The sequence below is a fragment of the Scardinius erythrophthalmus genome (assembly GCF_964197995.2).
Source record: "Scardinius erythrophthalmus genome assembly, chromosome: 10".
NCBI lineage: Eukaryota > Metazoa > Chordata > Actinopteri > Cypriniformes > Leuciscidae > Scardinius > Scardinius erythrophthalmus.
In genome coordinates, this window is record NC_138230.1 from 9931041 (window position 1) to 9954434 (window position 23394).

Genomic DNA, 23394 nt, shown 5'->3' on the forward strand with positions numbered 1-23394 from the left:
TTTGCAGGGCATTGCGGTTGCTAGGGTGATCTGAACAGTTGTCAGGGTGCTGCTACTTGGTTTTTATGGCGTTCTAGGTGGTTGTCATGACGTTGCTATGTGGTTGCTAGGGTTTTCTGGATGGTTGTCAGGGCGTTGCTAGGTGGTTTTGAGGGTGTTCTGGGTGACTGTCTTGGAGTTACTGTGTGGTTGTTAGGATGCACTAGATGGCTGTCAGGGTGTTGCTATGTGGTTTTTAAAGTTTTCTGGGTGGTTGTCGGCATTGCAATGTGGTTGCTGGGGTGTTCTGAATAGTTGTCAGGGTACAGCTACATGGATTTTAGGGTGTTCTGGATGGTTGTCAGGGCGCTGCTATGTGGTCCATAGGGTGTTCTGAGTGGTTGTCATAGTATTGATATATGGTTGCTGGGTGTTCTAGATGGTTGTCATGGTGTTGCTATGGTTTCTAAATGGTTGTCAGGGCGTTGCTATGCTGGTTACAAAAGTGTTCTGGATGGTTGTCAGGGTGTTCCTATGCAGTTGCTGGAGTTTTCTGGGTGGCTAATAATGCATTTGCAAACTGAATTCAGTGCAGACTAATAAATTCAGTGCAGACTAATACATTTTTTTAATTTAATTTAAATAAATAAACTGCATGGACTAAAAAAGTGCAAAGTGCACATGAATTAAAAGCAATAAGTTTCAGCCCATTACAACAAACACTCAACCTTTACTTTGTAGATCACCAATTAGGGATAATCAGCTGGATTAAATTGCTAATTGCACCATACAGTTTACACAATTAATATTGCTAGACCTTTTTTTTTAATCGGGACTGAATTCAGTGTGCTTCTGTGCAATCAGCAATTTTGTTATTCGTTTGCAATGACTTTTTTTTTGTCTCAAAACGCACCTTTTTTTTTTACATCTGGAGCTAAAAAAAAATTCAAATTTGGAAAATAATGGATCAAAGTTGAGTTACTCCTGCAGTTCATGCTGGGATCTTTCACACTCACTCGCTTCATTAAAGACCCTGTGTTCTCTCAATGAATGTTCCCGCTGGATCCAGCTGGGTGAGGTGATTCATCCGCACAGTCTCTCTCTCACACACACCTTATTCACAGGCTTAATTATTCATCAACCGCTGATCTACCTGGGACTAACACTTGTTGTATTCAATAATTAATGAGAACTAATGCTAAACAGACTAACAAAGGGACTTGAGAGAATCCACATGGAAGAAGCGTTTCCCGTTGCAGGTCACCTGCACTCGGAGGTTGGAGTCACTTTTACGCAGTGCACATCTTTTTACACACACAGGCCGATCTTTAAACTCGCTCTGTTTTGCTGTGGATTCGCTCAAGAGAGATTGAAGACAAACCAAATTGAGCTGCATGTCTCATATTGATGCCGCAATGTTAATAGCTGTTCTTGCAAAAGAAATCACGCCACTGAAAATAGGAAGGTTCGGAGACCGACTATTATGCCCTTGCGCAAAATAGCATGCTCCTATTTTTTTTTACCTCCCATAAACAGGAATTGAAACAAACCAAGTGCATCACAAACCTGACACCACAGCTCCCAAAACAGAGCACTGTATTTAAATAAAGAGTAGAGGGACAACACTGAACTTCAAGAATTAAAGTGAATAAAAAAATACGATCACACACACAATATTGGCCATATTTCCAAACCATTTACTGCACCCAAACATTAACAACTTGGACATCTGCATTAGGAATATTCACCTGAAATTCAGCCAAACAAACAAACAAGTTTGGGTCATTTAGATATATACTTTTTATATATAGTTTTTTTTTTTTTTAATTAATCAAATGAAGAATAAAATGTTTCATTCAGAAAAATGTCACATTAACAGAAGTAAAATGGGTTGAGAAAGACATTTCATATTGAATTTAGATACACCAGGACACAAAACAGGAGCATGTACGATCTCAAAGTTAACAAACTGACATCCATTACAGTGATCAACTGCTGAGTGTCAGAATGTTTTGAGAATTGAAAAAGACATATACCAATTTACTATAAAAAAGATTGTTATGATTACAAACATTTGCCCAAAGAGTGTGACATTTTTTTTCTCACATTTCAGATGCAGAAGTTAAAGCTCAAGACTACCAGAATCTGCTTAAAACAGGGAAACACGAGTGTGAACTGACAATGACATGAAGCTTCCCTGACTCTAAAATTAGGCCATTTACCATCAAGCCATTATTTCAACATTTTAACCATATATCTGCATAACAAATGAAAATGCAACAGGTTAAAACGTTAACAGTCATATCTTAGCTTGATAGATATTATGATCCTTTTTGAATATTTTAAAATCCTAGTGTTTATATTTTAATTAGGCCTTATTTCAATCAAATATTACAACTTTTTTCTTCATTACATTCCTCAAATTGAAAACAGATCTGATAATCAGCCTTGAAAATATGATATTCACCGAAACACACCAAAAGTAAACCCAACATAAGTTCAGTATTTTGAAATGAATAGCATTTCCCATTTTAACAGTATTCATCAGAGATAAGAGATACATAAAAACAGAAACTAAAATGGCTAAAAATATAACAACATACCAAATGAAACAAAACCCTGAAAAGAGAGTGAATATATTTTCACAATAAAAAATAAAAGATAGGCTAACCTGTTTTCTTCAGGCACAGCTGACATGTTTGAATCTGTGACACTTCTCTGAAGTGAGTTTTCATTTCCTCATTGTGTCAGGATAATATATTGCATCCAGAGTGATCTGGAACAGCGTGCAGCTGTGTGTGTGTGTGTGTGTGTGTGTGTGTGTGTGTGTGTGTGTGTGTGTGTGTGTGTGTGTGTGTGTGTGTGTGTGTGTGTGTGTGTTTACAGCCGTCTGTCTGACTGAAAGCAGAATAGCTGTTCCCTGTCGCCTCCCATAACATCAGATTCTCTTAGTGCACTTAACAGTGGACAATCCACGCAAACACACACAGACAGACATACACACATCACCATTCAGCAAAGACTTTCTATTTCTCCTGACTTGTGTTTGTCATTTTTTGATGTAAATTAAGAATCTATTTTCTGACAAAACTATCACAGTATTAAACTAATTAAGTAATTCTATTTTGCATGAAGAAAATAAAGCATTACATATTTTTAACCACTTATCATTACTGTAATATGACTTGAGTTTTGAATGTTTTTTTAACTAGCATAATCATACATGATAATTTCAACAGTGATTCTCTTTAGATATTTATTTTTTAATAAGTAAGAAAAAATATGATGCAAATACTGAAAATGCTGTAATTGTAATATACAGTAATCAAAACCTTTTATCAAAGTTATGTTAAACAATACCCGTTCTTGTCATAGATGATAACTTTGATGAACTTTTTTGATCCACTTCAAATGTTGACTACTGTATACTAATTTTCACATTTCAGTGAAGAGAATTTGGGAAAGAAAAGCTCTTTCTAAAAATGTAATGGTCCAAAAAAAAATTGGCTTTATTTTCTTTATACAACACATAATTTCTTATTTCTTTTTTTCTTGAGGTGAAATATGGCCTAGAAGTGTTCTCGACAGATTTTCTGAAATTCACCTAACTAACCTGAGAAAGCATAAAACAAAAGTGTGCATTTCTTCTTCCTCTGAGAAGAGTCCTGCTTGCCCAGTTAAAGCAACCACACCCTCTACTCCACAAAATATAGAGGAGGCACTTGTGTAAATGTGACCGTGCGCCACAGGCATTTATTCACTCACACACACAGACACACAAAACACACAAAACACATAAAACACATACCACACGCACACACACTTGTTGGGTTTCCAGGTTTTATGGGGACTTGATTTTCACACACACACACACACACACACACACAGACACACACAGAGAGAAAGAGGAGTCACATGGTGTCCATGCGGAGTGGACGGGGAATCCCTGTCAGGGCAGGCCGAGCCGTTCCTGACCAAACAAACAGATGATGTCATCATCAGTGCTGGAGCTCGGCGTGGGCGATCCTGTTCTATCCTGCCTCACACAATCCCACACAATCCCTCCTTTATGAGCGTCGCTCTCGGACTTCTCCTGTTTTGCTTTCTCTTTCTCTCTCGGGCAGGTTTAACCCTCTAAGCCCTGGGCTGCTCCGACTGGGGGGATTTCAATAAACACGACTCTACAGGATAAACTTTAAGCACAAATCCCACAAAAACAAGTCCAGGTCCCATTTCAATCAAAATAGAAATAAATAAATATTGTTTGCATAAAAAATTAAGCAACAAATTACGATTTTTTTTTTCATTGTGACAATATAATAGTCATTATTTTTATAATTAAGCATATGCAAAATATTTTTTTGTATATTTGTATTTATATTTTCATGACAATTGAGCAAAAAATTGTGTAACACTTTTCAATAAGGCATTTGTTAAGGTTAGTTAATGTATTATAACTAACATTATAACAATGAGCAATACATTTGTTACAGTATTTATGAATCTTTGTTCAGAAGTGTTTATTCATGTTAGGTCCATTAAATAATATTAACAGATACAACTTTTGAAGTGTTTTCAAACTAGTTATCTAATGTTAACAAATGAAAACTCATTGTAAAAAAAACTCATTACTTTAAAGCATCCAACTATTTATTTTACATTTCAGTTTTTGTAATTGCCATTATGGTTATTCGCAATAGAATATCTTTTATATAGTAATACAATGATTTATATATTCAATCAGCATACATTTAAAAAAAATAAAAAATAAAAAATAATAAATATATATATATATATATATATATATATATATATATACATTAAAAAAAAAATAAAAAATAATAAATATATATATATATATATATATATATATATATTATTATTTTTTTTTTTTTTTTGAAATGTATGCTGATGTATGCTATATATATATGCATTTCAGTAAAGAGATTTGGTGACAAAATGTGCTTAATTGTTATAAATAATAATGTTAAATAGGCTTCATTTTCTTGAAGTAATATCACTTCTGTTTTTGATTTGGCTCAGACAGGTTTCATGACATTCACTCATGAATGTTTTGATTCAAAGACAAGAAAGAAAAACAGAAAAGCACTTTGGTAGACAGAAAGAGCCTCTCCTCTTCACAGTCTTTCCTGACTGGTTTTTCTCACTGCACAAACTCCACGACGCTTGACAAAGGAAATCTGTGTCACTTCCAATCAGAGCTCGGTTTGGAAACGGACACGGGCTAATCCGAGATCTAAATAGCCAGGATAACAAGATTGCAGTTTGTCATTTGCCCTGATTGTTCTGGAAACATTTTTGCGTGTGAACATCCTAAAAAATAAAGTTTCCACTTAGAACAAAAAACAGCCTGATGTCATAGAAGAAGAACTTTCCACAAGTTCCACAGAGAACTTTTTATTCTCTAGTTCAAAAAAAACAAAAAAACATCAGTGTTCGGCTGATTTAAAGAACCCAGACACCAAACACTGATCTGAAGAACCTATAAAGCAAAACCTTTTTTTGATCTCCAAACCATCTAGCAGCCAAACCTGTTATTTTTACGAGGGCACTCTCAAACCTCAACTAACACATAAATACACAAGATGGTTCTTATTTAGGCTACATTTAAATAAATGTGAACATAAGTGCGAAAAACAACAAACATAGTTAGGAAATCCCCAGTGTTCTACTTTTATAAGCTGCTAATGTTTTTATATCGGGGGAATTTTGGCAGCTTATCCAAAGCCCCTCATTGGTTAGTTAAAAAAAAAACCTGTTAAACGATCACAGGGGCGACTGTTTCACATGGTGTAAACCAACACCCAAAATGTCACCAAAGCAAACCTTTGCTGAGGACAGACCGTAACATATTAAAGTCATGTTTCTGCTGTATTTCTGATATTCTGCTCTCTAGATAGGGCTCAGATCCTATTGTCAAAATGAAAGTGCACTGTAAGGGATTTTTTGCCAGTTTGAAGATAACATCTATTGAAAATCATACATCCAATTGCTTAATAGCAAACTAGCCAGGTCTGCAGGTTTGAAATGAAAATACCTGTGGATTAACATACCTGTTTTACACTCAGTTTTAAAAGAGAATCTCTCTCTCTCTCTCTCTCTCGCTCACTCCCTCAGACTCAATCCAGCTTTGCTAGAAGAGTCTCTTTGCATTTGAATCTGAAACCGATCTGAATGTGACAAAAGGACAGTTTGAATAATAAGAAAAAGAAAAGGCCTCACGCTGGAGACAGAAACTCTCTTCCATCAGCGTTCCCTTTCAGAGGCGCTCAGTGAGAGAACGGTGGAGTTCGTGTCGAATGCAGCTGTCATCGCGACTGTATCGCACCAGCACAAAAGCACATTCATTCCCGTCCTTTATGCCGCTGAGCTTTATTCATCCATATACTTCCAGCGAAGCAAAGGAATCCAGCTCTCATCAAAAATTAATATTACCGTATGAAAAGGAGAAAAGGGCAATGCTTTCTTTTGAAAGCCGGCGTGCCATTTACGGTAATTACACGACGTCTCGTAGACCAACTGTTTAACTGGCTTTCACTGGAGAATCCTTTTCAGATTCTTTTTATTTATTTTCTGGGATTTTGCTATTTTGTATTGGCAGAAACGTCAAGATGGGAAGAAGACGCGTCCGTCACAGGCTGGAATCGAACCCGTGTTTCCCACTTAATCACCACAGATCTGGAATATTTCAGCTAACCGCTTAGTCAAAACTCAGCAAATCATCATATTAGAATGATTTCTGAAGGATCATGTGACACTGAAGACTGGAGTAATGATGCTGGAAATTCAGCTTTGATCACAGGAAGAAATTACAAAACGGTTCTTTTAAATTGCAACAATATTTAACAGGATATTACTGTTTTTCCAGGATTTTTAATCAAATAAATGCAGTCCTGGTGAGCATTTCTTTCAATAACATTTTAAAAACCAACCTCAAACTTTTAAACCATAGTGTATATTCAAATAAATTCAACAGAACAGAAATACAGATTCTACGACCAGCTATAAATTTTACTGACATCGCCCATAGTACTTTTGGTCATGAGCTGCAAGTATACATGCTATGTTTGAATAGAATATAAGCAAACTGCACGCTATTTTTTTTAGAACACTGTTGTCCCATGACAACGTTTAATGAGGGCTTTTGGCAAATCACACGTCAGATTTTCTTTAAAAGGATCGAGGGCAGGATTTCTCTCTGGTCTTATGCAAACGCATTAAATTAGCAGAAACTCTCATGTAACTCCCCACCCAGCTCCCTCTCGAAACCCATTAAATCCTCCACACAACGCCCGTCGACAACTAGACACCGCTAATGTGAAAGAGAATTTGTGACTTCCCCCCGCTAAATGGATTTAGCCAAGTCAATAGCGGTGGAATTATGACGAGGCAGTCCGAGGGCACTAAAAAGGCAGGGAACACCGTGTTGTTACGGGGCAGCCGAGGGGATTCGGCATGGGTCATGTTTACAGAGAACATGCTAATCCCTCCGAGCTCATTAGACCGGGGGCTGATCATGGAGTTCATTCATGGAATTCTCTCGCTGCCTTAGTTCTGCAGGGTAACCTTGATTATACATGTCATGATATATCAAAGTGTCGCTGTAGGTAAGTATAGGCAAGCAATCTGATTGGTGTTAAATTGTAGGCTTCTAGGTTCACATTTCCAAAAGGAAATATGAGCTCAGATAAGGAATAGTGTGTAGCGGATTGGCTGATCTTAGTTAGTCTTCCAACCTGGTCATAGCTGGTTTAGCAGGCTGGTTGTAGAAGAGTTTTAATCACTACTTTAACTGGTCAGACTGGGAGACTAGCTGACAACCAGCTAAAACCAGTGATATTCTGTGATATTGTGCTCTCTAAATTTGACTTTACAATGCAAGTCTATTGGGATGTTTTTCATTTTATCATCTGCCAGGTGAAAAACATACAAATGACTAATTTGCTTAGTACAGTAACAGCTCACATTTCCTAAAAAAAAACAGGGCTTCATAGCAAAGTTTATTAAACCCAAGTATGAGTAATAGTACTAGTCATGTTATGGTGTCAATTGCACAGTACACTAATCATTTGACTTCCTGCGTGGGTGTGTGTGTGTGTGTATGTGTGTCTCAGGAGACAGGTGACAGGTGTTTCTCTGCCTCTTCCTGTCTGTTTGTGAATAACAGAGTCCCTCTGGCTGGTTCATCTGAAGTTTATACTGTACTTCCTGTCTTCATACGTACACACTATCACATCCTCATGCCAGCAACACCTGCAGACCTGGGAACTACTTCCCGTAACTCTCACCTAGATAAAAACACTCCAACAGCTGTTCATTTAAAGTATGAACATGGCTGGACTATATTGTAAAACCACATGACATAGCGATTTTGTTCTTCTTAATTGAATAGAGGAAGATTCGACATGTTCCAAATTTTTGAGGAACATTTTTTAATTCATAATTTTTTTTATTTAATTTTTAACTTCAGCAGTAAAATTAGATCACCTTGTTACCAGCAAATTAACATTTTATACACTCATTAAAATGTATACACTCGTATATGGCACTTAGCAAGTGTTTAAGGTGCTCTAAGCGATGTTGGGTGACGTCACTTCTTGTTGACGTTCGAAGTATTGTAAAACAAAACAGAGGCTAGCTTGACCCTCCCTCCTCATCCCGTCCCCTTCCCCTCCCTTCCGTGCTTCCTGAAACAGTCATGAAAGAGTCGCAGGCTTTTCCGATGTAAATTTGCGCGTTCCTTTTCCTTTTCCCTCTTCTTTGCTATTTGTTCATCGGAACGTCGTCTCTTTGGTCGTGTGTCGGCCATATCAAAATTCAAGAGAATATAATTCTAAAGTTAGTCGTTGCCTAGGACATCTCTCCTCTAGCTAACGTCCCTCTTCGTGCTTCTCTCTCCTCCACTCCCCACACCCCCTTCATGTGCACGCGCACTAACCCCCCAACCCCAAACCATTCTTGTCAGTTATTGGCTGGAACACAGTTTGTTATGTTTTGTGGTCCAGGCTGGGCCAGTTTGTTTTTCTTGCCGTTTGTGGAGCCTGGGCTGTCTACAGAGACCTAGTTTTTTTTCACAGTGTGTTCAGGGGACAGGCAGCTAGAGGATAGTGAGGAGATGTTTGCTGTATGTGACAAAAAATGTTTTGGCCTAAAAAACGCATGACACTGCTTAGAGCACCTTTAATTTTAGACCCTTGTTATAGAGAACGGTCAGAAACTCCTCCTCCCTCACAGCACAAGGGGTTGTGGGTAATATCAGCCCAAACATCATGCACCAATGCATATTTTTTTAAATCCACTGAAAACATTGCGCTAATCCTAGTCTTAAGAGCGTAGGATCTATTTGAATTAGGATGCAGCCGGAACACAAAATCTGTGGCAGTAGATTCCAGGAAAATATTGTGAGAATATCATTTGAGTTCCGTTGGCTCTAATTCGCCATACAGCAGCATGTGTGTGAGTGTGTGTGTATGTCAGGCTGCCTGGCGCTTCAGAGTGTCAGCCAAAGCACCATGATGACTTACAGACCGTCGGAATGGCAGCGTGTGTGTGCGTGTGTGTGTGTGTGTGTGTGTGTGTGTGTGTGTGTGTGTGTGTGTGTTGTTTTCTGTGTTTTCCCGCTCCGATTAGAGCCTGGCTGGAGGCAGCATTATGTAATCTAACACGGCAAAACACACCCGGTGAGACGAGCGAAACGGAGAATCTATAAATAACAATTATCCATCTCTCCCTTCATCTTCACCTCTTCCGCAATGCACCTTGTTCTTGTTTTTGTACATAAAATTTTTAATAAAAAATAAAAACAAAATAAGGAGGACACATATAAACCAATAAATAGACAACATATAAAACACCACATCTAACCATTATACGCTACCAACAGTAGGTGCGCTTTCAACAAATTCTTAAACATTGACAGCAGACCTGATGTAGGCGGCGGCTCATTCCACTGTCTCGGCCCTATTACTGCAGGCCTATTACTGCAGGTCTATAAGTAGTTTTTGATTATCTGAGCATAATGTTCTGGAAGGGTTATATGGGGTTAAAAGATACAGTGGGGCCTGGTTATTTAACGATTTACACACAAACGATAATATTTTATATCTAATTCTAAAATGGACCGGGAGCCAATTCAGAGACGCTATAGAGACAACAATCTGCACATATTTTTTCTTTTTTTCTATACCTACACACTTCTCTCTCTCTCTCTCTCTCTCTCTCTCTCTCTCTCTCTCTCTCTCTCTCTCTCTCTCTCTCTCTCTCTCTCTCTCTCTCTCTCTCTCTCTCTCTCTCTCTCTCTCTCTCTCTCTCTCTCTCTCTCTCTCTCTCTCTCTCTCTCTCTCTCTCTCTCTCTCTCTCTCTCTCTCTCTCTCTCTCACCTTTTCTTTCTATACTTTCTCCTTCAAAATACTGTATTAGATGCAAAGCTTACTATTAGTTGAGCTCTGACACAGCTTACACTTTTCGGCAACACTTGATCCATTAATACTAACAATTCTATTTCATATCTATTCTCTTTATAAAAACTTAAAATTAAAAAAAGTACACGTACTGCGTAAGATTAAACTGGGAAGGGTCATGGCACTTGCATATTGTCCTATTGTTCTCATTTGTAAGTCGCTTTGGATAAAAGTAAATAATTGTAAATGTACCCCATTCTATAGGGTCAAGAGTGTTTGAAAAACTGCAATAAAGAAAATATCAATCAGTCTCAGTGAGATGTAGTGACACAACACTAGCCGACAGGGACATTTCATTTCCATTTGTTTGGACATGTGGTCATTCTTACTGTCGAGTCCTGGATAAAACAAATATTACTTCACGAACTTGATTCATGCTCAGAGCTCCCTGTCATTTTCTCTGTCCATTCATCCATATGATGAAGATCTCACAGCTTCAGCTGCGACCCATCAAATGCCAACTTCAAAACAAACTCTCTTACTCAAACAAACACACATGGTTGCATGAAATGCCTGTGAACAATACTTTTTGCCAGCTAATGGGGGTCATTTGTCTTTCTGGTGTTCATGTAAACCAGAACTCTCGAGCCAGGCCTGTACTGAGTGTTTTCAGCATTACGTCCATCTCTGACTCGGTTGCATAACCGTTCATCCATTCTGGGCTGATCCTCTCCACCCAGTCCAGTTATTCAGCCCTCGGTGGGGGTGGGTGGAGGATATCCCCCCGTGACCCATGCAAAACCTCAATCATGATGCCTAAAAGTTAGCATGAGTCTTTAATAACAAAAAAGAGCATGTAGACTAGAGTGTTGTTCTGGCACTGGTCAGTATTAAAGTTGGCCGTCCTATTAAGACTATTAACCATTAGAGCAGACAGGAGAGACTCATGACCTTGCAGCACTAATCGACCGTAAGCTAACCTACAGTAATCCTGACATGACGACTGACAAACAAGAATTACACAAGTGAAAAATAAAATATAAATACAAACATAAGATCAGATAAATCAAACACTTAAATACTTCAAAGAGACACGTAAAGCTAAACAAATGTACAGCACTATCAATGCTGGCCAATTATGTAACAGTTAGAAATAAAAATAAATAAATGTCAAACTGGTCAAATCATGCAACAATTTCAAAAAGGCAAATGTATGCAATGGATCATGCATAAATAAATAAAAAAGCTGGCCAATCAGGCAACAATCAAAGAATAAACATGAAGCTAACCTATCAAGCAATATTTTAAAATAAATGACATACAAATTCAAAGCTTAACAATTGTGCCACAACTTTATAAAATGCAAATATAAAGTGGAAAATAATTTATTTTTTATTTTATTTCGAAAAATAGAACACAAATTTTTTTTAATTAAGGGCCTAGTTATGAAACCATTTTTAAAAACTGCAATTGTAATATTGGCCAATTGGGCAAAAAATCTAAAAAATCAAAAACATTAAGCTGACCTATCAAGCCATAATTGTACACAAACAAACAAATAAATGCAAGACTGACCAATTGGGCATTGCTCTCATAAAATCCAAATATAAAGCTGACCAATCATGCAACACTCCAAAAAACACAAACATTAAGCTGGCCAATCCTGTAACACTGTATAAATAAATAAATGCAATACGGTCAACAACAATACAAATGTAAATCTGGCCAATCATGCAAGACAGATGAACAGCCAATCATTCAAAACAAGTCTAGTTAAGTCAAGTCTAGACTAGAAAAGAAGTCAACATGCGAAAGGAGGTAAACATGTTATGATCGTACACCTTCACAATGAGTACCTGAGCGGCAGAGCTGCTTCAGTTTGTCTTCCAGTGAAAGTGTGTCTGTATCAGGACAAGCCGGATTTCCCTGAATCGCTGGGGAACACCTGGACCTCCCCTAAGAGTGTGTCCTCTCTCTCTCAAACACACTCCGACCGCATAACCACCTCCGACCACAACAGACAGCGGACAGACCTCGCCTAGAAACTCTCCCTTTCGCTTTCTTTCGCTTTCGACTGAAAAGCCAGCTGGGTGTTGATAGCTCACTCACTCACTAACTCACTCACTCGGTCATGTGAAAGCTACCGTTTACCAACCCTCCCTCCTTCCCTGTATCTCGGTGTCTCCTCCTCCTCTGCTCTTTTTTTCCCCAACTACTTTTTTAATCCCTGCGCTAAATTACTGGGAAAGCCCTGACTACCGCTACGATGACTTCCTCTCTCCGTGAATAAAGAGAGAGAGAGAGAGACACAAAGCAGGAGGGAAGGGCTATAAAAAGCTGGCTGCCTAATTCCTTTGGCTGAACGCTTCGAGCCACACACACACACACACACACAGCGATGGAAGCCGAGAGTTTGTCAGCATCAGATTAGCTTCTAACCCACTTGTGGAGAGTCGCCGCCCACGGTACCGCCACACACTCCTATTAATACATGAGTCGGGCCCACACACTCCACACGGCACAGTCGCCCACGCAAAACGCTCAGAAATGTACACAGACAACACAGAGCCCTGCACAGATGCTCACACACACACACACACACACACACACACACAACACTCAGATCTGCCAGGCCAGTAATTAGCCCATGTTTTCTGATTTACACTCAGATTTTCACTATGGCATTTTGAGATTATGATATTGGTAAACAACAGATGAATCGGCAGATACTTCAGAATTTACATTACAACATTTGGATTTCATTTTGAGGCTGATTATTCTGTTATCATCTGATTCACAACATTGAGATATCCAGCATTTTGATGTTACTCAACAAACAATTGGCTAACATTTTGAAATGTATATTAACAATTAGTAGGCTACAGCACTTTTAGATTATCGGCTGATGACGAAATAAGATTTAGATCAAGATTTACAATATATTGTGATATTGAAATGCCACATGCTGCTAATGGATAAATTATATAATATTTTGACACTACCAACATTGGTAAATAAAAGATAAATCAGCAGATACAACTGATTATTCAGTTGTCATGTGATGTCAGTAATCACAACATTGAGACGTCCAACATTGTGTTATTATCGATGAATAACATCGGCTGATAACCAAATAATCAGATGATATTGTGAGATTTATAATGATTTAGACTACATTACGATATCGAGATCACCATATTATCGCCAATTATTTGTCATTTACCCGATATCAGTAACCACAAAACATTGAGATATACATTCAGATGTACATGATGACATTTGAAATGATCAACACAGGCTGTTTAACGAAATAATTGGCTGAATAGTGTTCATTTTTACGTAACGTTTTTAGATCATCAACATCAGCCAATAACCGAATCATCAGATATTCTGAGATGTATATGAAGATTTACACTACATTACGATATTGAGTTTACGATAGTGAAATGTCACAGGATGTTAACCGATTAATCAAACAATATTTTAAGACTACCAACATATCTATCATTCAGCTGATATAACCACAAAACATTGATTTGTACATTCAGATTAACATAATGCCATTTTTAATGATCAACATAAGCTTTAAATGAATTACTGGCCAAACAACATTCATCTTCGCAAAATGTTACGTTTTTTTTGTAACTCTTGGGCAACACAACACACAAGAACACACACACACAAATGCCTCTAAAGGTGAAAAACAACTAAAAGTAACGGGAAAAAACATGACCAGTCACGATCATGACATGCTCCTCTCATCTGCTGTGGTAAACTGTGACCACACACACACATTAGATGCTAACACACCGGAAGGCATGCAAACACACACAAACACACACACACACACACACACACAAACACAAACACACGCTTACCTATACACAGCTGTCTGTGACTCTCTGGTTAACACCTGCTAGAGCTTCGTGTTATGGGTGGATGAGTTCTGTTCTCACACTCGAACAGACACACACATGAATATGGAGTTAGTCATCATACACCTAGACTTACACACACATATAGACCTCAGGCACAGTTTAGTCAGAGCCCAGCGGTTCTCACGCTCAGAGCACACAAACACACACACACACACTTTCACAACCTTATTCCTATAAACAAGCCCTCACACACATTCACAAACAGACCCATATACACTAAAAAAACTTAAAACCTACTGACTAAAACCTAGAAATAAACCAAACCAAAACAAAGCAATATGTTTGGAACAGTATCCCACCATAAACTCAAAAATAAAGGTTCCTTATTGACATATTCCATTAAGAACCTTTGACATCCATGGAACCTTTCCATTAAAAAAAAAGGTTCTTTATATTGGAAAAAGATACTTTGGATTTTTTAAATGTTCTTCAAACTAAGAAAAAAAAGGTCTGTTAAGACCTTTTCATTGAAAGGTTCTTTGGGGAACCAAAAATGGTTCTTCTGTAGTGTCGCTGGGAAACCCCCTTTTCGGAACCTTCATTTTTAAAAGTTAACTACTGATTTTTGAGTAGTATTGTGCACATTTTCGGTATGCATGGAGCACCTACTGCATATGCACTAGTGTACAATAGAACAAACCGTGCTGGACACCCACAATGCAATGGACTATTCAATTTCCTGGTGCACCAATGAAACAAAAATAATATTAAACGTTTTTTTCTTGTTAGACTGACATTTTTACACAAAATGGATCTAAATTGCAAAATAATAATTTTAGAATCATTTTAATGCTATTTCTGAGAGGACAAATGGGCGACTGAATTAAAAATGCTAAATGATGAGGTCATGTGACATCAGTGTCGCATACTAATGTTTACCTTTGCAGACTGCTTTATACACTACCATTCAAAAGTTTGGGGTCGGTACGATTTTTTTCTTAATGTTATTAACTTATCTCTGCTCAACAAGGCTGCATTTATTTGATATTTTTTTATTAAATATTATTGCAATTTAAAATAACAATTTGCTATTGCAATATATTTTAAAATATAATCAAAACTTTCAGGCTTCAGTGTCACATGGTCCTTCAGAAATCATTCTAATATGATGATTTGCTGCTCAAAAACATTTATTAGTATCAGTATTGAAAACAGTTGCGCTGCTTCATATTTTTGTGGAAACCGTGTGACATTTTCTTTGATGAATAGAGTATTTCATCTTTTGTAAATGTCTTTACTGTCACTTTTAATTAATTTAATGCATCCCTGCTGAATAACAGTATTCATTTCTTTCCAAAATTATAAACGGTAGAAAAAAAAAAAAGCAGGATGTAGTGTGCAATCTATAGTGTGCAGTGCACTAGCATTCCATTCCATTGCAGAGTCGTTGTCTGTCAGGGTGCCGCCCTTGTGTTCTCCAGACAGGAAATGCATGGTTTCTAACTAATTTGTTTCTAATTTTTGGATGTATGAAAGGAAAAGAGGAGGGAAGACTCAGAGGAAATTCCCATGGCAACAGCTGCTGAAGGAACACAAGAGGATGAAGCTTGAGGGCAAATGAGAACTCGCATGAACCGCAAACACATCTCCACCTCTTCCCATTCATCCCTCTCTGCCAATCAACGTCTGTCTTTCCGCTTTTTTCTCTTTTTCAAACACCCATTCATCCCAGCTCACTCCCGGTTTAACGGTTTAACCCTTTCCTGCTCATAATCTCTCGTTTCTACGTTCACACCTTCACGTGCCTCTTTAGCACTCATTCAGAAATCAATCTCTGCTCTTTTACGAGCGCGAGTTATTCCCAAGCACACCCCGGTCATTTTCTCTGCAGAAATCAATACTCAGCATTATTATATTTCACAAGCTCTCCGATTTAAATCATACACGCCTCTCAAATCATTTAGTTCACACCCTTTTCATCATAATAAACCAGAAATATAATTATGATGCCATCACACAATCTCATCTTCAGACTTTCAATAGGTATTTTCTCTGTTGCTGGGTTAAAAGGAATATCAGAGTTCCTACACTGTTCATTTCCTGGATAAAGTCCCGATCTACTCTAATGGTTTCATGGAATTTCCAGAATAACTCAAATTAGTTAGGAATGGCAATTTACATTGACTTCCACGCAGGATTATTATCTACAAACTAATACTAAAAATAAAAATAAAGCTGAAATAAAATAAAATGTGACTATAATGACATGAAGATACTTAAATATTAGATGAAAAACCTAAACTAAAACATTTGAACTGAAATAAGCTCATAATAAAAAAGCACATAATAAAATAAATAAAAATTAAATTCAAATAAAAGCTAATAATTTAAATGTAAAGCTAATTGAAAAAAAAATGAGTGTATGTAAATAATACTTAAATAACTGTGCTTTAAAAGATTGACTCGGTTTACTGTCTTGATACTACTACTACTACTACTACTACTAATAATAATAATAATAATAACAACAACAACAACAGTAATATTTATTTTCTGGAGACATAAAACCATAGCTGGGTTGGATGAGGACAATTTATTTTAATCAATACCATCAGAACATATTGAAGCTTTTTTCCGGCTAATTGTGACTTTTTATCTCACAATTGCAAGTTATAAAGTCAGAATTCTCGTAAAACTCGTAATTCTAACTTTTTCTCACTTCTCTGGCTTTTTTTCTCGCTATTATGATTTCTTTTCTCAGAATTGTGAGATGAATTTGCAATTGCGAGTTAAAAAGTCCAATTCTGAGGGGGGAAAAGACTGACATTTTTCTCAGAATTGTGAGTTTAAATCATGAAGATTTGCGAGATGTAAACTCGCAATTGCGAGAGAAAAAGTCAGAATTGTGGGATAAAAGGATAAAAAGTTAGTTACAAATAATTAGCTTTTAAATTGTTTTATTCCGTGGCGGAAACCAGCATCCATAGGAACCCATCAGATCCAATCAAATTACAAAGTACAAAATGAAGCTCCGCCCTACATGGTTTCCCAGTTTCATGATCAGAGGTGTCGTGAACGTGCAGTCTACAGTGTGTGTCGGCTTACACAATCAATACTAACATCAGCCATAAACGTTTGACCCTGCAGTGAACAGCACGGCCAGCGACACTTCAAACACACAGCCGTTAGTTCCTTGTTGTCTCTGCTGACGCGTCTGATTGGACAGGAACTCGCCGGCAGTCTCACATCATACACAAGGTGCTTCACTGTCATAATAATGTGCTGAATCTCATTTACATGTAAAACACTTCACTTGTCTGAAAAGCACTTCACAGATGCAGAGGTTCATTCAGACGCTTGTTCCTACGGTCATTTGCCTTTCTGTTCGCTCTAACTCTATTTCTCCTGCAGGATGCCTAAACCATCAGGTCAATAAGTGAGAAATATTTAGTTTAACAAACTAAACTATACTATATGAAGTAATACACATATCGTTTTAGTAATGCGTACTTGTTGTAACAATAAAAATGTTATTATTATGTAAGGGTGTAGCATTTATGAAAATACAGCTCTATAGCGTGTGTGTGTGTGTGTGTGTGTGTGTGTGTGTGTGTGTGTACGAGAGAGAGAGAGAGAGAGAGAGAGAGAGAGAGAGAGAGAGAGAGAGAGAGAGAGAGAGAGAGAGAGAGAGAGAGAGAGAGAGAGAGAGAGAGAGAGAGAGAGAGAGAGAGAGAGAAAGAAAGAAATGTGAATGTGAAAAATACTTTTTTTTTTAAATATTTTTACCATATATTTTAATATAATACAACTGGATGTTTCTGCATCAGTTATTTGTATGTTATATTATATGACCTCGCTAAGACACTCAGAGCTGAAAATAACGTTTTTGAAGGACAAGGACAAAGCCAAGGCTGAAGAGAGAGAGAGAAGAGAGAGAGAGAGAAAGAGAGAGAGAGAGAGAGAGAGAGAGAGAGAGAGAGAGAGAGAGAGAGAGAGAGAGAGAGAGAGAGAGAGAGAGAGAGAGAGAGAGAGAGAGAGAGAGAGAGAGAGAGAGAGAGAGAAAGAGGAGGTGTCCTGCTGCTGGACAGATTGTATCGAGAATCAAAGACTCGCTCTGGCACTCGTCCACTAGGGGTGTGAATCTGTTTTAAAGGGAAACAGTCACATTTTACACATTTACACTTGCACACAAACATTTACTTTGCAACTTGAGGTCAAAAGGGCAAGAGAAAGTGTGTGATGGCAACACAGAAGGAAACATCTGAATCTAGTCCTGACCATCTTTTTACAAAGCATTTGAGAGAAGGGAATGAACAATACTCATTTTGAAAGTGTTGGATTTTCAAACGCTGGTCACCTCTGCGAATCTGTGTTAGAGTTCACTTCAGCTGAACGTTTTTCAGACAAACCAAAGCCTGAAAATCTTGATCAGCCAAAAGTTTCAAATTATTAGATTATCAGCCTTATATTACATTTTATCATTTATATCAACCACACTCCCAAAAATGCTGGGTTGTTTCTGTAAACAACTTGTTGGGTTGCTCATGCTGGGTCAAATGAGCTGTTAGGGGGTCATTCACAAATAAACAGCTGGTTGGGTTATTTTGAACCAGCAACTAGTCTATTAGTTTTTCCTTCTTTGCAGAACTTTCTGGATTCTTCATGTCTGACTCGAGGAGCACGCCACTTTAATATGAAATATTTAATATATTTAATATATTCATTTCATACATTACGTTGTGGTAGCAGCACGCTCATTTTAGAGTTAAAATGAATAACTTGTTTTGATTTTTCATTAAAAATGTAAAAAAAAACATTATATATATATATATATATATATATATATATTTTTTTTTTTTTTTTTTTTTTTTTTTTTTACAGTGGCCCCTTTGATTTATTGTATTACAGAGACAATAATTATTATTGTTAAGGCAATGAGACCGGAAATACCCCTGCACATGAGTCAGAGTTAACCCAGCAAGAGGGTTAATTTCACCCACTGGTTGGGTCAAATAAATGACCCAGAAATCTGGGTTAAATGGTAAAACCCAGCACTCAAATCAACCCAGCGCGTGTTCTGCCCAGTAGTGACCCAGCAGTGGGGTTAAGGTTGGGTTATTTTTTAACCCTGCAGGTTAATGAGTGGTTTTATAATGGAGAGAGATTATACTGATACATCTCAAATTTCAATTATTTTTCATGTGAAATAACATTTTAATAAACTATGGTTCAAAAGTTTGGGTTTCTTCCACTCATCAAGGACGCATGTATTTGATTAAAAATACATTAAAGCTCTTCAAAAGAACAACATTCTAAATGCAATTCATTCTTTTTCCTTTTTTTTTTTTACTTTATACTGGCCCCAAACTTTTGAACAGTAGAGTTTATTTAAATAAAAAATTTAAATAAATGTCCACAAAACTGCTAAAATGACTTATTTGCTTATTTAAATTATCTCATTTGCTATAATTAAATTCACATTTAATCTGCATCATATATCAGCTTTGCTAAAAACCTCTAAAAAATCTTCTCGATGTCTGTTATGATTGTGACCTCAGGAAAGAAACGAGGGACTGGAGACTGGGTCTGGATGAAGCAGGAAAGCGGTTGGCAAAGCCCAGATTCCCCGTCAGAACTGGAGGAATTTCCAGAACGGACCGGGTGAATCTGGCATTGTGCTGGCAGGGGGAATCTGCTTTTGTGCGCCTCTGAAAACACACACACACACAAGAAAGAGAGAGAGAGAGAGAGAGAGCAGCGCAGGCAGCAGATTTTTCTGGCTGTGAGATCAGAGTACACATGAACACATAAATAAGTCCTTAAAGGAATAGCTCACCCCAAATATAAAAATCTCCCAAAAGTGTCTGGCTTTGAATATAGCATATGACTCAAACGGACTATTTTCATGTGCTTTTGAATCATTGTTGGAGCTTGACAGCATCTCTAGGAGTCGTTATGTCTGAATACGTTCTATCACTGCACCCTTTTACTGTATTATGTCTTTTTTTCCTCTCTGTATGAAAGTCACTTGGGTTACCGCACTCCCGCTGGGTCCTTGGGCTCCCGTTCAGAGCTGCCTCTCTATCAAACTACCCTTAATTCTCTCTCAATCCTTTCTTCTGCTCTATCGTCATCCTCTCGTTCCCGTTGGGGTCTCTCCCACAGATAATCAATCGTTCACAGAGTCATTCCTCCTTCCTAAAATTAGAAAAAACCCTCTTTCTCTCCCTGCTTCCTCCCGCAGTCTCACACAGGAACGGCACCTGCACACACACACACTCATGCTGCTCCTGTTGCCCTAGCAACAGCTAGATCCAGCTTCACTTGTGTAAACCGTTAGGCTTTGCCAGTGTAGTCTCTCTCACACACACACACACACAGGCATGCCCCACACAACACCCTTATAAGGATTGCCGGTAGTCCGCAGTCAGGGTTTGATATCTTTAGAGCAATTCTGCTTTCAAACAAAGACACATTCACAAAAATAGAGCATCACTTTATCCTTAGCTTTAGAGTTTACTTTTTTTAATGCAAGTTCCATATTGTGCACAATCCATTAATGCATGTTACTTAAAAAAAGCTTGTATGTGAAGCCTAATAGTGCTGTCAAACAGATTAATCTCGATTAATCGCATCTAACATAAAAGTCTGCAAATATTTTACACGTTTTACACGTTAATTAGCCTAAATTAACTAGTTCTTGGAAAAAATAACTTGTTAAAATTATTAACGCATTTCATTGATTTTCAAATGATTTTATAATGACTTATTAAATTATCCTCTGGGGGCAATTTCTTAGCCCAATATGATATGCGATTAATTTGCGATTATAGAAAAAATTATCACCACATCGAGTAATTAATTTGATTTAAAATTTTAACAGCCCTACTATATATATATGTATATAGATATACATACATAAATACTGTACACAAACACGTGACATCAGCCAAAATGGAAAGGCTTTTTCAACTAAAATATTACAAAATCAGTCCTTTCAAAATCGATTAATCGTGAGTAATCGCATCTAACATATCACGATTAATCGCTTTGACAGCACTAATTTGTAATATTTTATCAAGCCTAAAAAGCTGATGCCACCTAGGACATGAAAACTACTGATTAATAATAATCCATAGTCAAATAGTCATTGTTTTAGACTACTTTTGTAGGTAATGCAGCCTTTCTGAAATAGATAACAGTAATTGAATGCCGGTTAACATTTATGTAGTAAAGGTTGCAGCAAAAAAAACAAATAACGACAGATTTGGGGAACAGCAGTGTTGTTAAATCTACTAAACATAATTTTTGTTAAATGAAATAAAGCTAAAATAAAACAAAGTGCAAATTTAAGATGGAAAACTTAAACAAAAATGTTGTTACACAAAATATTGCCTTGGGATATAAACCGAAATAAGTTGTAAATTTACTAAAACTGAAATAAAAATAAAGCTAAAAAGAAATTAAATAAAAATAAAAATAAACTATTAAAAATGACAAAAGCACATGATAAAAAAAATACTAAAATGAAAACTGAAAATATGAAAATACTATGTTAGCATATAAATGATACAAAAACAACAATGGGGAGTATATCCCCCACAGTGCATTGCAAACTCACATTTAGATCTGACTTCATTCTATTATTAAACACACTTTGACTGATCAATTCTGCCCTCATTTTTTTCTTGAGTATTGTTGAAATACATCACATTACGGAAGCGAAATGGGTCTCAAATGCAGTTTTATGAGCTCGCAAGAATCAAATGCGCCTAAAACCTCAGATTGACTTAGAAAGAACAAAACGCCGCAGGGTTACACATTTAAGACCTGGGATATTTCTGGGATTTACTTGTGGGATTTAATTAATCTGTGCAGTTCTACAAACATTGTAAAATTCAACAAGTGTGGTGTTTTTCATTCACAAGCTGCAACCACAAGAAACAAAACTGGAATATTCTGTCCATTAGTGTGACGTAGTGTTTGAACTGCAATGCGTTTAAACAGAAACACAAAAAGAGCATTACGTGCTGACAGACACCGCGGCAATGAGCATGTGGTGCACTGACTACGTGAAAACACAGAGAAAGAGAGAGAGAGAGAGAGAGAGAAACACGCTGTTCTGTCGCTATCTTAATCTGTCATGCCAAACAGAGTCGAATCGTTGTTTTGACCACAAAACTGGAAGGCCTAAACTCCTGCGTATAGGCGTATGTGGGCGTATGCCCTGAAAATGTGCATGTAAACATACAATCTCTTCTAAACGCTGGACCGACATGCAGTGCTCACACAGAAATACCTCTGAAGAGAAAATAAGGCAATGTGCAGGCCTGAAGTGTGAGACACACACACTCGCACAACCTTTTCAGCCTATAGCAGGTGGGTGGCGTCGGTCCAGCATTAGTCACTTTGGTCCGACACACAGTCAGAGCTTGACAGACATTCAAAACGAAAGTCTGAATGGTGTTCAGGCACGGCGAGGGGGTGGAACGAACGGGGGGGGGGGGGGGGGGGTAATGCAAGAACGAACAATAGCCAAGAAAAATCTTGTGTGCAGTAAGAGGGAAGTAGTGAGATGAAATTTTACACCGGCTGTATTATAAACCTTACGAGAGTGAGCAGTTTGAGGGTTTGCAGGACAGCTAAAAGTGTTACAGAAGAGGACAGACGCTCAAGAGTGAGGGTAATTTTTTACTATGGTAACCATAGTTTCAACCAAAACACTGATTACTACAGTTACTGTTGCTACTGTAAAAGCCAAGAGCCAAGACAACGGAGGCTGATATCAAGTAGCACAGTCTTTTTTGTTCTACCTTTTAGATAAAACTAAGGGTTTCTTGTATAACAGGAACAATTCAAAGAAAAATGTTAAATACATTTAGTCGTGACCATGGCAACAGATTTAGCTTGTTAAACAAAAGCAACTATGGCTGTAGGAAAATGAAATATAAAACCTTGCTTTTGTAACAGACTTGAACCAGAAAATACTGTTTGACCCCTAGTGTGATAAAAACAAAATGGCAACATATGATTTCCTCCATCAGCGGTGAAATATGTACATTTAATGGAAAGTGCAAGAGTTTGCAATTGAGAAACAAGACTTTCTATTCCATAAG

The 23394-nt window shown here is 37.4% G+C and overlaps 1 protein-coding gene across 3 annotated transcripts in view; it reads right to left on the reverse strand.

Moving 5' to 3' along the window:
* Positions 1–23394, reverse strand: part of hivep1 (HIVEP zinc finger 1) — a 60144-nt gene that overhangs the window by 23032 nt on the left and 13718 nt on the right. Inside the window, exon 1 of one of the 3 annotated variants that reach the window (XM_081377163.1) lies at positions 12257–12688. The exons of the other annotated variants lie outside the window; for them this stretch is intronic. The gene's annotated coding sequence lies outside the window, so the exon portion shown is untranslated. Of the gene's footprint in view, positions 1–12256; positions 12689–23394 lie in introns of those variants that run through there. 3 annotated transcript variants of the gene reach the window in all.